This window comes from Hemitrygon akajei, chromosome 6 (genome assembly GCF_048418815.1).
Source record: "Hemitrygon akajei chromosome 6, sHemAka1.3, whole genome shotgun sequence".
NCBI lineage: Eukaryota > Metazoa > Chordata > Chondrichthyes > Myliobatiformes > Dasyatidae > Hemitrygon > Hemitrygon akajei.
Genome location: NC_133129.1, coordinates 29128496 through 29148928, shown reverse-complemented (window position 1 = coordinate 29148928; position 20433 = coordinate 29128496).

Sequence of the window (20433 nt, the reverse complement as noted above, 5' to 3'; positions counted from 1 at the left end):
AAAATACACATTGATAATATTATCACTGTCTCCTTTAGTGTGCCAGCAGAGTGTTTAGCCAAACAAGGAAAACGCTTTGAAGATCATGGTGCCAAGGTCACCACAATGTCCATGGCATACGTTGCATTAGAAGTGGAAAGTAAATGCTGGTCTTGCCAACGATGAAATCTTTATCCATAACCCAATAGGAATTTTAGTCAAAATGAACAGCAACACTGAAAGATTAGAGGAAGTGTTATGCAACATCACATACGAGCAATCTTAGTGAGATTGGTCCATTCTCGACCCATAGGTTAAGCTCACAGTTTTCAAACTTCCAAGTAACTGTCATAAGATGGAGATGAATTTCTGCAGGCAGGCAAAGTCTGAGGTTGGATACCCAATGTATGTGAATCTGGGAGTCCAGGTCCAATGGCCTGAAGGCCTAGTAGCAACCTGTCCTTTGGCTGGAGGTTAGTATGTGTGTGTGGCTGGGTGGCTGGGTGATCATGGGAGGGAGGGGAAGGAGCTTCTTTGCTGTTGTTTTCTTGTTTTGTTTTGCTATTGCCGCTGCTGCTGAACATTGTGAACGTGCTATGCTGGCGTTGGAACGTGTGGCGATATTTGTGGGCTGCCACCAGCGCATCCTTGGGTGTGCTGGTTCTTAATGCCAATGGCACACTTCTCTGTGTTGTAACATGTGCATGCGATAAACAAATGGATCTGAATCGGAAAGTTTAGAGGAGGGTGTATATTTTTTTTACACAGCGAGTAGTAGGTACCAGGAGCAGGCTGCCAGGGGTTTGAGGAAACAGGGATCATTGTGGCATTCAAGAGGCTGTAAAATAGAATATGCAAGGAATGGATGGTGCAGACATTGTTGGCTGAAGGGCCTTTTCCTGTGCTGTACTAATCTATGTTTTATATTCTATGGGTCATGAAACTCATTAGGCTTGCTATTTCCTGTAGAGAAATATAGTTGAAGAAAGTGGAACTTATTTGCTATAAATGCCTGAGAGAGGAAACATAAAGGTACAGTGTTTACTCTTATTATGTCCAGCATCTCATAAGCACTCTGTATTTCTAAATTAAAGGTACAAGCTGGTCATTGTTCCTGTGGTCATTTTGGGAATCCTAAACCGGGGCCAAAAACATACATCTATCAATCTTAAACCCAAGAAGGAATTTGGAAGAAATGTCATTACCCAAAGAGTGGGCTTGAATGTAAAGTACTTTACCACCTGCAGCAGATCCAAAAAAAAATAGAACAGATGTGCTTGACAGGAAGTTAGAATAGAATAAAATAGAATAGAATAGAACTTTACTGTCATTGCTCAAGAAAACGAGATTTCAGTGCTGCTGCAGTCCGTGCAAAACAGATATTTACAATGTGTGGTACGGCTTCAGGTGTAATATCATCAACATGTGTTGTGAAATTTGTTAACTTTGTGACAGCAGTACATGAAATACATGGCAAATAAACACAGAGAAAACAAAGCTGAATTACAGTAAGTATACACAGTATATCTCTAAAATAAGTACTGCAAAGGAACAGAAATAAAAAAGTATTGATGTAGTGTTCATGAGTTTAACGCCTATTTAGAAATTGTATGGCAGAGTGGAAGAAACTGTTCTTGAATCGCTGAGCATGTGTCTTCAGGCTTTTGTATCTCCTTACCGATGGTAACAGTCTGACTGTGACAAATTGACATAACAGTCTGACAAATTCCATAATGGCTGCCATCTTCCTAAAGTACTGCTCCTTAAGACCATAAGATATAGGAACAGAAGTAGGCCATTCAACCCATCGAGTCTGCTCTGCCATTCAAGCATGGGCTGATCCAATTCTTCCAGTTATCCCCACTCCTCTGTCTTCTCCCCATACCCTTCATGCCCTGGCTAATCAAAAACCTATCTACCTATGCCTTAAATGCACCCAATGACTTGGCCTCCACAGCCGCTCGTGGCAACAAATTCCACAGATTTACCGCCTTCTGACTAAAGTAATTTCTCCACACCTCTGTTCTAAAAGGACATCCTTCAATCCTGAAGTCATGCCCTCTTGTCCTGGACTCCTGTACCATGGGAAATAACTTTGCCATATCTAATCTGTTCAAGCCTTTTAACATTCGGAATGTTTCTATGAGATCCCCCCTCATTCTCCTGTACTCCAGGGAATACAGTCCAAGAGCTGCCAGACATTCCTCATATTCCTGGAATCATTCTCATGTATCTTCTCTGAACCCTCTCCAATGTCAGTATATCCTTTCTAAAATAAGGAACCCAAAACTGCACACAATACTCCACGTGTGGTCTCACAAGTGCCTTATGGAGCCTCAACATCACATCCCTGCTCATATATTCTATACCTCTAGAAATGAATGCCAACATTGCATTAGCTTTCTGCACCACCAACTCAACCTGGTGGTTAACCTTTTGAGTATCCTGCACAAGAACTCCCAAATCCCTTTGCGTCTCTGCATCTTGAGTTCTCTCCCCTTCTAAATAATAGTCTGCATGTTTATTTTTTCCACCAAAGAGCATGACCATACATTTTCCAACATATGCCACTTCTTTACCCATTCCCCTAACCTATCTATGTCTCTCTGTAGGCTCTCTGTTACCTCAGCACTACCCACTCCTCCACCTATCTTTGTATCATCGGCAAATTTAGCTCAAATCCATTAATCCCATAGTCCAAATTATTGATATATATCGTAAAAAGCAGCTGTCCCAACACTGATCTCCACTGGTAACCAGCAGCCGGCCAGTGTAGGATCCCTTTATTCCCACTCTCTGTTTTATGCCAATTAACCAATACTCCACCCATGCTAGTAACTTCTCTGTAATTCCATGGGCTCTTAGCTTGCTAAGCAGCCTCATCTGTGGCACCTTGTCAAAGGCCTTCTGAAAATCCAAGTACACCACATCTAATGCATCTCCTTTGTCTACCCTGCTTGTAATTTCCTCAAAAAATTGCAGTAGGTTTATCAGGAAGGATTTTCCTTTCAGGAAACCATGCTGGCTTTGGCCTATCTTGTCATGTGCCTCCAGGTACTCCATAATCTCATCCCCAACAATTGATTCCAACAACTTCCCAACCACGATGTCTGGCTAACAAGTCTATCGTTTCCTTTCTGCTGCCTCCTACCCTTCTTAAATAACAGAGTAACATTTGCAATTTTCCAGTCATCTGGTACAATGCCAGAATCTATCCATTCTTGAAAGATCATCATTAATGCCTCCTCAATCTCTCCAGCTACTTCCTTCAGAAACCAAGGGTGCATTCCATCAGATCCAGGAGATTTATCCACCCTCAGACCATTAAGCTTCCTGAGTACCTTCTCAGTCGTAATTTTCACTGTACATACTTCACTTCCCCAGCACTCTTGAAGGTCTGGTATACTGCAGATGTTTTCCCATGTGAAAACTGATGCAAAATATGCGTTCAGTTCCTCTGCCATCTCTGTGCCTCTCATTACAATAGCTCCAGCATCACTTTCTATTGGTCCTATATCTACCCTCAACACTCTTTTACCCTTTATATACTTAAAAAAAGCTTTTAGTATCTTCTTTAATATTAGTCGCCAGCTTCCTTTAGTAATTCATCTTCTCCTTCCTAATGACCTTCTTAGTTTCCTTCTGAAAGTTTTTAAAAGCTTCCCAATCCTCTGTCTTCCCACTGCCTTTGGCTTCTTTGTATGCCCTCTCTGTTGCTTTTACTTTAGCTCTGTCTTCACTTGTCAACCACAGTAGTGTCCTTCCTCCATTTGAAAATTTCTTCTTATTTGGAATATATCTGTCTTGTACTTCCCTCATTTTTCACAGAAACTCCAGCCATTGCTTCTCTGGTGTCCTTCCTACTAGTGCCACTTTCCAGTTAACTTTGGCCAGTTCCCCTCTCATGCTATTATAATTTCCTTTATTCCACTGAAATACCGACACAATGGAATTTAGTTTCTCCTTGTCAAAGTTCAAAGTTAACTTGATCATATTCTGATCACAGTTCCTAAGGGTTCCTTAACCTTAAGCTCTCTTATCACCTCTGGATCATTGCACAACACCCAGTCCAGCACAGCCCATCCCTGAGTAGGCTCAACAACAAGCTGTTCTAAAAAGCCATCGCTTAGACATTCTACAAATTCTCTCTCTTGAGGTCCAGTACAGGCCTGGTCTTCCCAATCCACTTTCACGTTAAAATCCCCAACATTTATAATGACATTGCCCTTCGGACATGTTTTTTCTATCTCCTGCAGTAATTTGTAATCCACATCCTGGCTGCTTCAAGATGTCTTTTATACTATGGAGGCTAGTACCCATGATGGAGCCAACGAATTTTAAAAGTCTCTGCAACTTACTTTGATCTTGTGCATTAGCCCCCTTATACTGGATAGTGATGCAGTTAGTCACTATGCTCTCCATGGTACATTTGTAGAAGTTTTCAAGTGTTTTAGTTGACAAACCAAATCTCCTCCACCTGTCTATTATGGGGGGTGGAGGGAGGGAGTTGTTACTGCACAAGTAAGTTGAAGAATGTTGCAGAAACTTGTAAATTTTTTTTAAATCCTATATTTATATGTAACATGTGACCTTGATAGTCCATGACTCTCAAAGGCCATTGGCAAGACAAGCTGTAGCATTATTCAGCTGTAAAACAGCCCTCCGGAAGAGGCGATTTTTCAGTCCTACTGTTTTGGCTAAGATGTTTCTGTATTTCCTTCAGATTGAACAGACTGTTTCTGGGATGGGATGTGTCTTGATGATGTCATACAAATAGAGGAGAGAGAAAGGCACATGAGGATGAGTTGGTGGGATGGAATGAAGGAGGTTAATGTTGAGCCGATTCAGATTCAAATTTATTGCATTTACATTGAAGAATACAGTGAAATACATCATTTGTGTTAACAACCAATGCAGGATGTGCTGGGGGCAGCCCACAGTACTGCCACATATTCTGGCACCAACATAGTGGACCGACAATGTTTAACACAGCAGCAAAACACTGAACAACGCAAGCAACATCAACAACAACAGAACGAAACAAGACAGATTCTTCCCAGTTCATGGCAAGGTTTCAGTCCTGTGAATAGTTCATAACCTGGCAATTTACAAGTCAGAAAAGCAGCCACAATCCAGATTTCCATGCAGCAGAGTAAACCTACAGCTGGAAATCTGTAACAGCACGCTCTCAAAAGCTTGTTCATATGTATAGGCAGTACAAAGGTTGGGTGTTCATGAGCTGGGAAACACCTGTAGTCACATGAATTGGGCCAAATTTTCTTGCTTCTGGTTGTAAATTCAGTGTGATTTGCTTGGCTAAGCTGATGCCTGGGTTATTCTGTACATGCTAATGGAAAAATAAAAAATAATTCCAGCTGTATTTTCCAATCCTCATTAACCTAATTCCATACAGGGATGTGGGATCTGCCAGCTGGAAAGAGTTCACGGCCAAATTAGTTATCTTCAATTATCTTGGTATTCAGTGGTAAGAGAATTGCTGACTTGACTAATAATTACTCTCCAAAAACTCATCGACAGAACTCTCAAATCCAAAGGGAGGGATGAACCAGAGGTTGACAGCTTTCGGAACGAGAAGTCCAGTTATAATGAGATATTGATTTCTGGCTCGATAATAGAAAAGAGCAAAGCAACAACTTAAAACCAGCTTGTGCAACAGGAGCACCACTGAACTAACTTCACTGTGGTGTGTCTCAAAACACACACAGTCCATATAAAGAGCAAGTATAAGTCCAACAGACTGGCCTCCTCTAATTGCAACTTATGCTTTTATTGCCTAAAAATTCTTCTTCTATCAGAAGTGGTAAAAGCATATATCAGTGTATAGTCTATCTCCAATTTAAGTTAATTTAAGTTTATGATATCTTATGTTTGACCTCATAACATATCTTATGTTTGACCTGCTGTCACAAAAAGCTATGTTTTGTGGCTCTTAAAACCCTATGAATGTACACCTATGGCAAAAATAAGCTTCAACTTGAGCATCCCTTCCACTGATTTGAGGTACATATCCTTTAATCCAGAATTAATTGCTGGAGGTGATTTTTTCAGTTGCCATTTTGCTTCTAGGAATGGTGTCTCCACTGTTTTGCTGAAATCTTTCTCAATTCCTCTTTCTCTTTTATAAAAAAACAAAAGCAGTCCCAATGCATGCATTTTTGTATGACATCCCATAAACATATCATTCTGACACCAATGACTGTTGCCTAGAAGTCCATATGGTAAACATTGAATCCAAGACTGAATAACTGGAAAACTATGTCAAAACTTCATGGGAGTAGATCAGTAGATCTGTTCTAATGCTGGAAACTGTACTGGGTTGGGGCTGGCCCCTCCTGTTGGTGCTGCCCTCCAGTGTTCACACAGTGGAAGTTTAAGATAGACAAGGACAACATCCCATGTACGGGCCATGTCACTGGGAGACATGGGCTATGTATATTTTTGTGACTATGCATTTCTGCTATCACAGCCTTATGTGCTATACATGCTGTATGTTGTTGGTAATTCGCTTTGCACCTTGGCCCTGGAAGAACACCATTTTGTTTGGCTATATTCATGTATAACGATAATTAAACTATAACTTGAACTTGGAATACAGAGAAACATTTCAAGTTTTACCACTGGTATCAAACTTCAGGTTGTGTCAGTGAGGGTGATAGTATTGACTGGAACAGACATAGATAACTTACCTAAATGGGAAGACAAGTAGCAGTTGAAATATGGTAACCATGCCAGGTGAAACATTTTGGCAGAAAACTGTAGTCTTGATGACACAGTTCCACAGAGGCTTTTCGGAATTCACTTGCATAGATGTTTAAAGGTGGGAGAGAAATCAACAAAGTATATAGGATCCTAGGCTTCATAAGTAAATGCGTTGAGTACAAAAACAAGGAACCTATCTACACCAGCGGTTAGGTATCCAGTTCTGATCACCACAGTTTAGCAAGAATATGAAGGTCCTTAAGAGAACAGAGATCTTTACCATATCAGTTACTGGATAGGAAAGGATTTAGCTGCAAAGTTAGATTGGAGAAGCTGGGGTTCTTCTCCTTGCAACAAAAGAATTTGAGAGATAAATTTTACAAGGTTGCAAAACTTTGACAAAGTTTTACAAGATTGCGATGGGTTTGGCCAAGTAGACAAGTGGGACGACTTAGATATGCAACTTAGATGACAAGGATAAGTTGAGCCAAAGTGTTTTTAGAGTCTCAGCATACAGTATACCTCTATGAATCTATAAGCCATTCCCATGAACTGATTGGCGCAAGGACCATCAAACATAGATGGGGTTACGAAAGGAAATTTCAATTTCAGTGAGTAACAATGACCTTGGACTTACTACTTTCAGGCTTAATGAAAGGAGAGAATAGGAAATGCTACTGCATCTCCACCCTCATTGGTTCTTTTCACCAATTCAACATATTCTGTGACTGTAGAAATTATACTGATTGCTGCCACAAATCTCTCACTTTCTAGGAGCTAAATGGAAATATCATTGCTTAGGGGTGTATGGTAATGTAGTGGTTAGCGTAAAGACTGTACAACACTAGCAAGCAGGATTAATTAACCTCTGCTGTCTGTAAGTATGTCCTCCCCATTGACCATAAGGGTTTTCACTGCATACTCTGGTTTTGTCCCAAATGGAATGTTGGCCTTTCATTGCTAGAAGGATTGAATTCAAGAGCAGGAAGGTCATGCTGCAACTATTCAGGGTACTGGTGAGGCTGCACCTGGAGTACTGCGTGCAGTTCTGGTCTCCATACTTGAGGAAGGATATTACTGGCTTTGGAGGCAGTGCAGGGGAGGTTCACCAGGTTGATTCCAGAGATGAAGGGGTTAACCTATGAGGAGAGATTGAGTTGCCTGGGGCTATACTTTCTGAAATTCAGACGAATGAGAGGGGATCTTAAAGAAACATACAAAATTTTGCAAGGGATAGATAAGATAGAAGTAGGAAAGTTGTTTCCATTGGTAAGTGAGACTAGAACTAGGGGACATTGCCTCAAGATTCAGGGGAGAAGATTTAGGACAGAGATGAGAAGAAACTGTTTTTTCCCAGAGAGTGGTGAATCTGTGGAGTTCTCTGCCCAGGGAAGCAGTTGAGGCTTCTTCACTAAATATATTTAAGATACAGTTAGATAGATTTTTACATAGTAGGGGAATTAAGGGTTGTGGGGAAAAGGCAGGCAGATGGAGCTGAGTTTACGGACAGATCAGCCATGATCTTATTGAATGGTGGGGCAGGCTTGATGGGCCGGATGGCCGACTCCTGCTCCTATTTCTTATGTTCTTATATTAAGATCAGAATCAGGTTTAATATCACTGGCATATTTCGTGACATCTGTTGTGTTATGCAGCAGCAGTATATTGCAATACGTAATAATAAAAGCTGTGAATTACAGTAAGTATATATATATATAACACAAGCTAAATTAAATAAATTAAATAAGTCATGCCAAAAGAGGGAAAAATGTAGTGAGTTAGTTTTTTTTAATGGGTTCAATGTCCATTCAGAAATTTGATGACAGAGGGGAACAAGCTGTTCCTGAATCGTTGAATGTGTGCCTACAGGCTCCTGTACCTCTTCCCTGATGGTAGGTTAATTGGTCACATCAACCATCAGGTTCTTGAACCATAGGGGATAACTTCACTCAGCTTCACCTGCCCCATCATTGAAATGCTCCCACAACCTATAGACTCACTTTCAAGGACCCTTCATCTCAGGTTTTTGATTTTTGTTGCTTATTTATTATTATGATTTCTTTTTCTTTGCATTTGCACAGTTTGTGGTCTTTGACACACTGGCTGAATGCCCAAGTTGGTGTGATTCTATTATGGTTATTATTCTATTATGGATTTATTGGTTATGCCCAGAAGAAAAAGTATCTCAGGGTTGAATATGGTGACATCTCAGTTTTTTCATAATAATTTCACTTCTGAAGTTTGAAATTTGGACTTTAATTGCATGGCACAAGCTTGTGAGCTGGAAGAGCCTGTTACTATCCTGCATCTCTAAATAAAACTAAATCAAATAAATGATTTCATGATTGGTTACTGAAAGTTCAATTGTTGCTGGACTGAAGTATCGAAAGACAGAGACACACCTAAAGTTTTATGAGGACTATCTTAGGCACGCTAGGTAATAATTGCACTGGTTGGATGTTCAATGAAATTAGGCCCATCTGGGACAGACTTGTAAGACTATATTGCCTTGTCTTGCAAGGTTATTTTTCTGCCCATTATAAAGCTCTCTGCAAATATTGCCTCTCTACAGCATCAAGTAAATTGTCCTCTGCCGAGCAGTTCAGACTCAGAGCAGGCAAAACAGGAAAGACAACAAAAAACAGAAAACTGTTCAACATCAGAGCTAGTGATTTGTGATCAGCTGGAGCCACGAGGTAAGGTTTAAATCTTTTATTTTTTCCGTGAACTGGCAGCTGGAGATGTTTCTAATAAACACAAAGTCATCACAGGTTTCTGGGTTTATGCTTGGTTCAGACAACCTGAAATGGAAAACCAGGTGGTCCAGTTTGTTATTCATTAGGTCTTTGAACAGGAATTAAGTGGAATTGTATTTAAGAAAAACAATTTCTTTTCTGTCTGTCGGAATTATATTTGAAGAAAATTCATGTTAATGAAATATTTTTGGGAGACAAGTGTTTAGATTGGATTAGATTAGATTCATATATTGTTATATTCTGTACACCAGGGTGCAATGAAATTCTTGCTCATGGCGTAAACAGTGCACATGGTAATTGTTGTAACTGTGAACAAAGCCACCAGAGAGAAGCAGCTGGTAGATATAAAAGTCTTTATTTAATTCACACACAGTCTGACAGCTGTTGAAGTCATGAGAGAGAGGGAGAGAGACAGACAGAGAGAGAGATTCCCTGACCCAATATTACAGCATATTTTAATATATTAAAGAACAAAGGTAACAGAATAATTTCTATAGTTACAGTACCCTCATAATGCTTCTTTTGAATTGCATGTAATTTTTCAAATTCCTCGATGCTGTAATTGTTATATGGTTATATGGTCTTCCCACCAAAGCACCCAAAATAAGTGTTAATTACTGTGATCTCGGAGTCATAATTACACAATGGGGTGTCAATTGCATTCATGCATATGCAGACATCTCTGGCCAATCGGATGTTTCTTGGTCTGTAATTTACTCTGAAATGCTGCCCCAGGAAGGCTATTCTTCTGAGCTGCATTTTAAATTTAATCTACAATCCATATTCAGAGCTGAAGACTGGTTGCTGTTGAAATTAATATTTGTTATGTAACACCCTGGTAAAGATTTTACTGCTAATGTTGTAGGGTATTTAATATAATGGTTTTTCTGTAGAAGCAATGTGTTCTGTTGGCAGTGTTTGGGTTACCGCTAAAGATAAGGGATGCTTAGGAATGTTGTGTCATCCAAATAGTTAGGTGGAACTGGGAAAGGTTCTAGAGGATGCTGGGGAAGAATTTTTGTGATGGGCACTGAAGTGGTTCGAGGTCTTTTTTGGCAGGGATGGAGAGAGAAGAAGCTTGAGAGAACCGGCCATATGATTCTCTCCAGTGGTATTCTCCGATCTGATACAGCGCAAGAGGGGGATTTCTATCAGGGATTGGTGAGTAGAAGTTGGTGCCATAAGTACATCAGACACATTGGCTTTTGGAAGATTTGAGTTCCAACCTGTGGAGATTTCACTGTTTAATTATGATGGGCCCTTTTGTGTTTTTTTTTTCTTCCTTTCTTTGATAACTGTTTGGTTAAGTTAACATTCATAAATATACTTTTTTTAAAATTATTGTATGCAGTGTTTGATCTGTGATTTCTTGCTGACGGGCGATTGCATGGGAGCAGTAAGTTACACAGTATTCACATCAGTCGGGGTTCGGGTGGGCGAGACATCCAAACCTCATGGGTTTGGTGGGACCCAAGTCATATCTACCCTAGATGTATGGAGTCTGAGAAGCTGGTTTTCTCACTCCTAAGTCCAGGGGCTGTTAGCAAGGGGCTAACGAGGGGCTGCATTGCTAGAGACGCCCAGTAAAAACGGGTTTCAATTATGTTGCATATCTCCAGAATAGGTCCTAACAGTAATAATAAAGGAATTTAACCTGTCTCATAAATTGCTGCAACACACACAAAATGCTGGTGGAACACAGCAGGCCAGGCAGCATCTATAACGAAACGTCGACAGTGCTTCTCCTTATAGACGCTGCCTGGCCTGTTGTGTTCCACCAGCATTTTGAGTGTGTTGCTTGAATTCCCAGCATCTGCAGATTTCCTCGTGTTTGTGCTTCATAAATTGCTGGCCAACTTTGATTGAGAGCACAATGACATATGGAATGACAGTATGCTACCCTAGCTGCAAGAAGATAAAGCACTCCAGTGGGTGATTAGGACAGCTCAGCACATCTCAATGCTTACAGCATGCTCGTAAAGACCCATCCCCATCCCAGACACTCTCTGTTCAATCTTCTGTCATCAGTAGATGCAGAAACATAATAGCCAAGGTAGCAAGACTGAAAAACAGCTTCTTCCTGAGGGTGGTTGTGCAGCTAAATAATACTACACCTCGGATTGCCAGTGGCCTTTGAGTGCTATGGGCCTATGAAGTCACTTGTTGCATGTAAATATGGGAATTTATATTTTTTGTTAAGCGGTACCGCAAGTATTGTAAATACTTGTTTTGCACTGATTGGAGTGGCACCGCAATGACAATAAAGCATTTTAATAACTACAACTAGTTCCCGCTTTAAAACTACCCACTTTAGTTCCAAGCCCCTCAGCATCTAAAGACTCTTCAGCCTTGCTGTTAATTAAATTCACAGTCTTTATTACATCACTCTAAAATGCTTCAAGGATATAATTCACAGAGATGGGCATTCATCAAGATGTTGGATTGTGGCATTACATTTATAAGGAGAGACTAAACAGAAAGGAGGCACAAAAGACTACAGATGCTGGAATCTGGAACAACAAACTATTAGCTGGGAGAGTGCATGGATTGAGCAGTATCTGTGGGGAGAAATGAATTTTAGACATTTTGGGTTTTAACTCGCATCAGAGTCTGATGCAAGGTTTCAGCGTGAAATATTGACGTCCTTTTCCTTACTCCCTACCCCCTCCCTACCACTAAGATGGAGATTAACAGCCTGAGTTCCTCCAGCAGATTGTTTGCTGATGAATAAAAATGGCTTGCTTTGCAGGAGAGGAAGAGGCTGAGGGGTGATGTGATGTAAAATTATGCAGATATAGATTGAGGAGAGAACATGAATCTTAGAGTCAGAGTCATAAATTGGAAGCAGACCCATCAGCCCATCCAGTCCACACTGAACTGTTTTTCTACCTCGTATCATCAACCGTAGCCCTCCATACCTCTCCCATCCATGTACCTATCCAAACTTCTCTTAAATGTTGCAGTTGAATCCACATCCGTCACTTCCACTGTCAACTCATTCTACAGACACACCACCCTTTGAGTTAAGAAGTTCCCTCTCATATTCCCTTAAATAATTCACTTTTCACCCTTAACCCTTGACCTCACCCAACCTCAACTCAAATTCTTTCTATGGTGGCGTCTCTCTGAGACCTAAAAGCAGCCTAGTTATAAAATGAGAAGTTAGTGGTTTAGAGGGGATTTGATGGGAGTGTTTCCCACACAGAGTGTTGTTAGAATATGAAATGCACTGCCTGACTCAGCTGGAGGCAGACATTCTCAAAGCACTTGAGAAGCATCTGGACAGGCCCTTAACTTGCCCAGGCATAGTTTTCACAAGACCTAATTCAAGTGAATGGATTAGTGTGGATAGGTACAATATTGAAGCATGTGAGTGCTAGATCATACACACGATCTGTGCAATATTAGTCAGTATTGTATTAATCTCTAACTCTATAACTCTACTTCCCTGACATTCTGACAAGCTTGCTGTGCATCTATCCTCAATTTCCCTGATATTGACTTCCAACTTTTTAGCATATCCTCTTTACAATATCCTCCCTTAGATCATGCTAGTTTTCCCTCTCATCATTCGAGATTCTACTGAAGACTAGCTGTGATCAATATTTTACTGTGTAGTTCAATTTCAAGTTACAAATTGTACAAGGCATTGGTAAGGCCAAATTTGGAATATTGTGTACAGTTCTGGTCACCGAATTATAGGAAAGATATCAATAAATTAGAGAGAGTGCAGAGACGATTTACTATGATGTTACCTGGGTTTCAGCACTTAAGTTACAGAGAAAGGTTGAACAAGTTAGGTCTCTATACATTGGAGCGTAGAAGGTTGAGGGGGGATTTGATCGAGGTATTTAAAATGTTGAGAGGGATAGATAGAGTTGACATGAATAGGCTGTTTCCATTGAGAGTAGGGGAGATTCAAACGAGAGGACATGATTTGAGAGTTAGGGGGCAAAAGTTTAAGGGAAACACGAGGGGGTATTTCTTTACTCAGAGAGTGATAGCTGTGTGGAATGAGCTTCCTGTAGAAGTAGTAGAGGCCAGTTCAGTTGTGTCATTTAAGGTAAAATTGGATAGGTATATGGACAGGAAAGGAGTGGAGGGTTATGGGCTGAGTGCGGGTAGGTGGGACTAGGTGAGATTAAGAGTTCGGCACGGACTAGGAGGGCCGAGATGGCCTGTTTCCGTGCTGTGATTGTTATATGGTTATATGGTTATAAGCTCAAATTAATTGTATTTCAGCCATATAAATGTATACCACCAAAAGAAATAATGTTCATCCGGACCAAGGTGGACAATACAGAGCATATAACTCCATACAGCACATAATGTAATATTACCACAAGTAAGTTAACAAATAATAAAGTGCATTTAAATCACAAGTTAAAAAGTACAACACTACTTCATTTCTGCTGAGACCTGAGTGGTAGCAAGGAGTTCAGTAGTCTCACGACCTGGGGGAAGAAGCTTTTTCACACCCTAGCAGTTCTTGTTGTGATGCTACGGTGTCTCCTACCTGATGGTAGGGGTTCAGAGAGATTTTTTGGACAGATGGCAGGGATCATTGACAATGCTAGGGGCCCTATGAATGCAGTGATCCTGGTAAGTATCTCAGATGGGTGGAAGAGAGACCCTGATGATCTTGCAATCTTTGGTAGCATCTTGCAGTCTGTGCCTTGCAATTCCCATACCAGATAATGATGAAAATCAATGCATTGTTGACTGATCACAGTGCAATGAAGCCTTCAGTGATAATTTACGAGAAAGTTTCCGGAGCTGAGGAAGATGAGAGTCTGGGAAAGTTGAGACTTTTCTCTGGGAAACTGAGAGCAGATCTGATAGAGGTGTATAAAATCATAGAAACACAACAGATAGGCTGGAGTCTGGAACAAGGTCTGACATTTTGTGTTGAGACCCCTTATCCCACCCAGATAGCCAGTTTTGACCTGAGATGTCAACTGTTCATTTCTCTCCTGACCCTCTGTGTTCCTCCAGTATCTTGTTTTGTGTATAAATTCAAGATTGGTTTAAGTAGAGGGAAGCTGCTCCCAGTAAGCAAATGGTTGAAGGAGCAGATGTAACATAAGCAAAAGCTACCAGATGAGATGAGGAGAAGAACCTTTACTCATAGTATAATGATTGTTAGGGCATATTCTGGAGTTATGGTACAGAGCAAATGCTAATTTTAACAGCGCACAGTCTTCATACCTGAACATGGATTGCAGATTGAATTTAAAACGCAGCTCTGAACAATGGCCTTCCATTTGACTGCAGAATCCTGCATATGCATGAACGCAGCACAGAGCCGGTCGGAATTATCATTCATTTTGGGTGTGAAGAAGGAGGTGATTGAAGACTATATGTAATTCAAAGGAAGCATTGCAGATTCATTGTAACTATAGAACTGTCCAGCTGTTACCTTTGATCTTTAGCATATAAAATGTCATGTAATATTGGGTGAAGCAGGCCTCTTCCAACAGTGTCTCAATATGATGCCTGTTGCTTGCTGTTGCTGAATAAAACACTTCTATTTCCATTAGCTTCAGAATCTCTCCAGTGACTTTGTTCAGTCACAACAACAACAATTATCTGGAATTCACTACCTGTGTAGTTGGTGCAGAACAGGCAAAAGGGAATGAAAGCAATTTGCACAATGATCTCATCTTGCAACAACACAGAAAGAAGTTATTCAGCCCATCAAGCACATGACTGTTCTCAATCAGAATAAGAATCAGGTTTATAATCACTGAATGTGTAATGAAATTTGCTGATTTGCAGCTGGAATATTAAAAAAAGGAATATTAAAAAAGTTCAAAAAGTGAGGTAGTGTTTGTAGGATCATTCAGAACTCTGATGGTGGAAGGGTCCAAAGTGTTCAATGCATGGCTTCCGGCTCCTGTATCTCCTCCCTGATGGTATTAATGAGAGGGGGATGAGCCCCGGGTGATGGGGATCCTTAATGGTGGATGCTGCTCTCTAGAGATTTCCTTGATAGTAGGGAGATTAGTGCCATGATGGAGCTGGCTGAGTTTACAATCTTCTGCAGCTTTTCCCAACCCTGTGCAGTGGCCCGTCCATATCAGGCAGTGATGCAGCAAGTCAGAATGTTTTCCGCACTATGTCAAGGGAGCAATACCATTCATCCCATTCCCTCGTTCCTTTTTCCCTGGCCCCTCCATTCTCTCTCACACATGCCCATAAACTGCTATTTCTTTCCTTTTTTGCCATTAATCTGTGTTAAGAAGAGATTTATAGTGGCCAGTTAACCTTCTGACACAAGCATAAGGAGGTGGGAGGAATCCTCAGATGGTGATGGAGAGAATCAGCAAAGTACACGGATCAGGATGAAACCCAGGTCACTGCCCTGTCAGGCAGCAATACTCACCAACACAAGAGGTTCTGCAGTTGCAAATACACAAAAACCTGGAGGAACGCAGTAGGTCATGCAGTATCTATGGAGGGGTGAGCTTTGGGTTGACACCGTTCATCAGGACTGGGAAGGGATGAGGAAGAAGCCAGAATAAGAAGATGGTGTGGGGGAGGGTAAGGAAGAAGGGTAGAAAATATTACTGGACATTAGAGAAATTGGTGTATGCGTCATCAAGCTGGAGGCTACTTAGATGGAAAGTGAAATGTTGCACCACCTAGCTACCCTATAATAGGGAAACGGCTAGAAATAGGTCTGATGTTGCATCTCTACCAGGAATCAGCACAGACTTAATGGGCTGAATGGCCTCCTTTCATTGCCACAATCATTCAACAAGCCTTGATTTCAATGCAAAACAGGCGAGTTTGATGACTGACAGCTTGCTTTGCACACACTGCCTTTAACCAATTTAATGCAGAATGATTGCCACAGTATGTAACGTGATCCAAGAACAATCGACAGTTTGTTTTTGAAGAGATCATTAACATGAAAAACATCTTCTGGCCTTGTGAAATGCAGCAAGAATACCAATATTTGTGTGCCAAATAAATTGCAATGTTGCCTATAACCCAACAAGCATTGTGCCAAATGATTTACATCGTCTGTAAATTAGCTGCATTTTATATTAGTTCAGCAGCTTTGACTGCAGCAACATGAGCTGCCGAAGACTAATTTAGAGGCACTGTAAGGGTAGCAGCCATTTCCTCCTTGAATGACTGAGTGCCAAGCAAGTCAAGGAGAGACAGAGTGACCTTGTGTCACAATCTGAGAGCTGCTTCATCCCTCAACCTCTCTATGGAGCCTCCTCAGAGCAAAATGATTAAAAACAGAATGAACCTAACACTGATAAAAAAAATCTCACAGTGGGACCAAACAATTAATAAAATGATTTGATATAAAACATAAAACTTTATATATTTTAGTAGTGACTCAATCTCATGGCATATAACTTGGGCACAGTTCTTGTTTAGTTTTAAGCTATTTATTAGTTGTATTGCCCTAACTTGTCTGTGCTCTCCATCTAAATTATTCCTATTTTCCCACTATTTATCTATATCCCTCTAAACTTCAGGTATCTATGTACATATCCAATTGCCTGCAAATGCCTTGACTGTATCTGCCTCAATCACTTCCTTTGGCGTCTTGTTCCACATATACACGACCACTTGTGTGAAGAAGTTGCCCCTCTCTTAGATACGCGGGTTACGACCAAAGAGAAAAATGGCTGGAGTTGCTTAGCACTTCAGTGCAAGGGTGTTTATTGGGTGCGTCAAAAATCAAACTTATTAGTGGAAGAAGTGAAAACTGCCAATATTTACAAACAGATAACTACAAGGAAATATAATAATAGCTCCGCTCTTATCCTTGTCCAGTGTAAACGCCAGGCAGCCCCCCTCTCTCTCGTCTCTCTTTACTGAGGGCAATGAGCTCCTTTTTATTCAGCACCAGAACACAGCATCTTTAATTACCAACAAAGTTAGCTTTAGACCACACATGAATTAGAATATGATGCACCCCACAATGAAGTTACAATCATATTACAAAATAAACAGAACGATCTATCTTAAATACAGTACGTAAACAGCATATACATATTTACACATCCTCATTACCAAAGAAATGGAATACTCTGCCGTGTTTGGTTGGAAAGGCACCGTAAGCCAACCAGAGCACATCAGCTTGGTTTAGGACCCATTATTCGAATATACCAGGGAAGACAGTAGAGTGCGCACACTCTCCACAGTGACAGCAGAACGACAAGGCAGTGTGTGCATGTGTGTGTGTAAGGAGTGCATTCACCCAGTATTCTCTGTTACACTCTCAGATCCCTTTTCTCATCCTATGCCTTCAAATTTTTGATTCCTTTACCTTGAGGGCAAATAATGGATGGTATGCATTCACCCTGCCTATGCCTCTCATGATTTTATACACCTCTATGAGGTCACCTCTCAGCCTCTACAAAATTTTAGCATGCCCAACCTCTCCCTAAAACTCAGGCCTTCAAGTTCTGGCAAGATTCTCATAAAAGTACTTAACAATCCTCAATTAAGAATTGTATCAACTTTAGACCTCTATAACTTACAACTAAATTGAAGTCAGCCGTGCTGATAATTAACAACCAATTCAGGTTTTTAGTCATTCTTTAACAGATGCCTTTCTATGTAATCATGAACAGCTTTCCTTTCCCTCACTACTGTTCTAAGATGAAAGAAGAAAACCCTAGAAACACCCACAAATTCAGGCAAAATCTGTGGAAAGAGAAACAGAGTTAATACTTTAGGTTCAAGACCCTCTGTCAGAACAGGTAAAGAGATTTATTTCCTTTATTCCTGAGTGCCTTTCTACAGATGGCGCTGACCTGCTGAGTGTTCAAGTTCAAGTTTAATAGTCATTCAATCGTGCACATGTATACAGCTAAATGAAGCAGTGTTCCTCTGAGTCCAAAGTGCAAAACACAGTACATATAGTCACATATAGTTAGGATTCCACATACAATCACAAAAATAATATTAACATGAGTTTTTATAGCATCTCCTGTTTTTATTTTAAATTGACAGCATTTGCAGTTTCTAGTAAATTCTTTTCATTGTTTCAGACTTTTCCATCTTGCCAAACCACTAATCTGTACGTTCCATGGGATTGGCCAGTGGTTCCACACAATAGTCTTAGATGAGAATGAATGAAGTATGAATTTTGAGTGGCTGATATTTATTGCCAGCCAGGTGGGAAAAGGAAGAAAAATTCTAGGTCAGACATTAAGGCTGCTAATTGGTGTTGATTGGTTAAAATAAAAAGAAAGAACCTCTATGAAGCTATAAATGCAATGGAGGTATGATCAATACAGGATACAAAAGATTAGATAGATACGGCAATGGGATAAAGTTCAGTGAAGAAAGGGGAAAAGAATTGTCAAAGTTCAAAGTAAATTTATTATCAAGGTATGTATATGTCGCCTTATACTACCTTGAGATTCATTTTCTTCAGATTCAGATTCAGTTTATTGTCATTTAGAAACCACAAATGCAATGCAGTTAAAAAATGAGACAACATTCCTCCAGAATGATATCACAAAAGCATATGACAAAACAGACTACACTAGAAAATCCACATAACGTTTGGCAATCCCCAATCCAGAGTCCGGAGAGGCTGCTGCGTATTAATATCACGCTACCGTCTTAGCGCGTTCCCCGGAAAGGAGCTCCAATCCCACCAGACAAACAAGACCAAAAACTAAAGCTACAAGACCCGCACAAAACCACATAGTTACAATATACAGTTACAACAGTGCAAACAATAGCATAATTGATAAAAAAACAGACTATGGGCACAGTAAAAATAGTCCAAAGATGTTAAAAGACTGTAAGTTCAAAAGAAACCACCACACAGTTCCACAAGTCCCCAGGGTCCCGACAGACTCGCCATCCCACGCCGGTGGCGGAAGGGAATACCCCCGCTATGGACTTTCACGGCACCGCCCGACTCAGCCTCGCAGACGCAGCACACACCGACAGCGACCTGACCGCAGCGGACTCCGAGTCCGTCGAACCTCCGAGCCGACGACCATCCCCTCCGGCACAGCTTCTCCGAGCACCATCCTCTGCCAAGCGTATTAGGACAGCCCCGCCAACGGCCATCGGCAACGCGACCCCGAGGACTGGGGGCCTGTCTTCCCAGCAGAGACCCGGACCTCACAGCAGCAGCAGCAACGAAGAAGGTCTTCCTGGAGATTTGCAGATGTTCCTCTGTGCTGCCACGTCCGTTTTCAACCAATTATGATTGCGCATGGCACCCCACTTCACAAATAACAGATAATCAGCTCTGGAGTGGCTGCTGCAAGCTGCGTCGCGCCGCCATCTTGGATTCTCAAACACCCAGACATTCACAGTAGAACAGAGAAATACAAACGACCAAAACACAAAATAAGACAACCCATGCAAATATAAATAAGTAAATAAATAATACTGAGAACAGAGTTGCAGGATCCTTGTAAGTGAGTCAATAGGTTTTGGAATCGGTTCAGTGTTGTGGTGAGTAAAGTTACCCATGCTAGTTGAGCAGCCTGACAACTCAACCTAGTGATGTGGAACCTAAGGCTTCTGTACCTCCTTCCCAACAGCAGCAACGAGAAAAGAGTATGGTCTGGATGGAGCGTCTTTTTGATGAAGGATGCTACTTTCTTGCAGCAGCACTCCACAAAGATCTGCTCGTCTACTGTGTCAAACAAGCTGCTACCATTTGATGTAAAAAGTTCAGAGTAAGTTCATTATCAAAGTGCATACATGTTACTGTATGCTACCTTTATGTTCATTTTCTCGCAGGCAATTACATGGAAAAAATGAGTCGACACACAAACAACCAATGTGCAAATACAAAATTAAGACTGAGAGTAATCCTGAGATGCAAAGTAAACAAGAGGCACTGATACCAGTAACATCACCTTATTTCTGAGAAAATGATTTCAGTGCTTATATAGACACTTTTATTGGTTCTCATGAAGCTGTCTGAGAGAAGGCTTGATTCAAAGTTTTGTAGCAGGTAAGGTCAATTGTG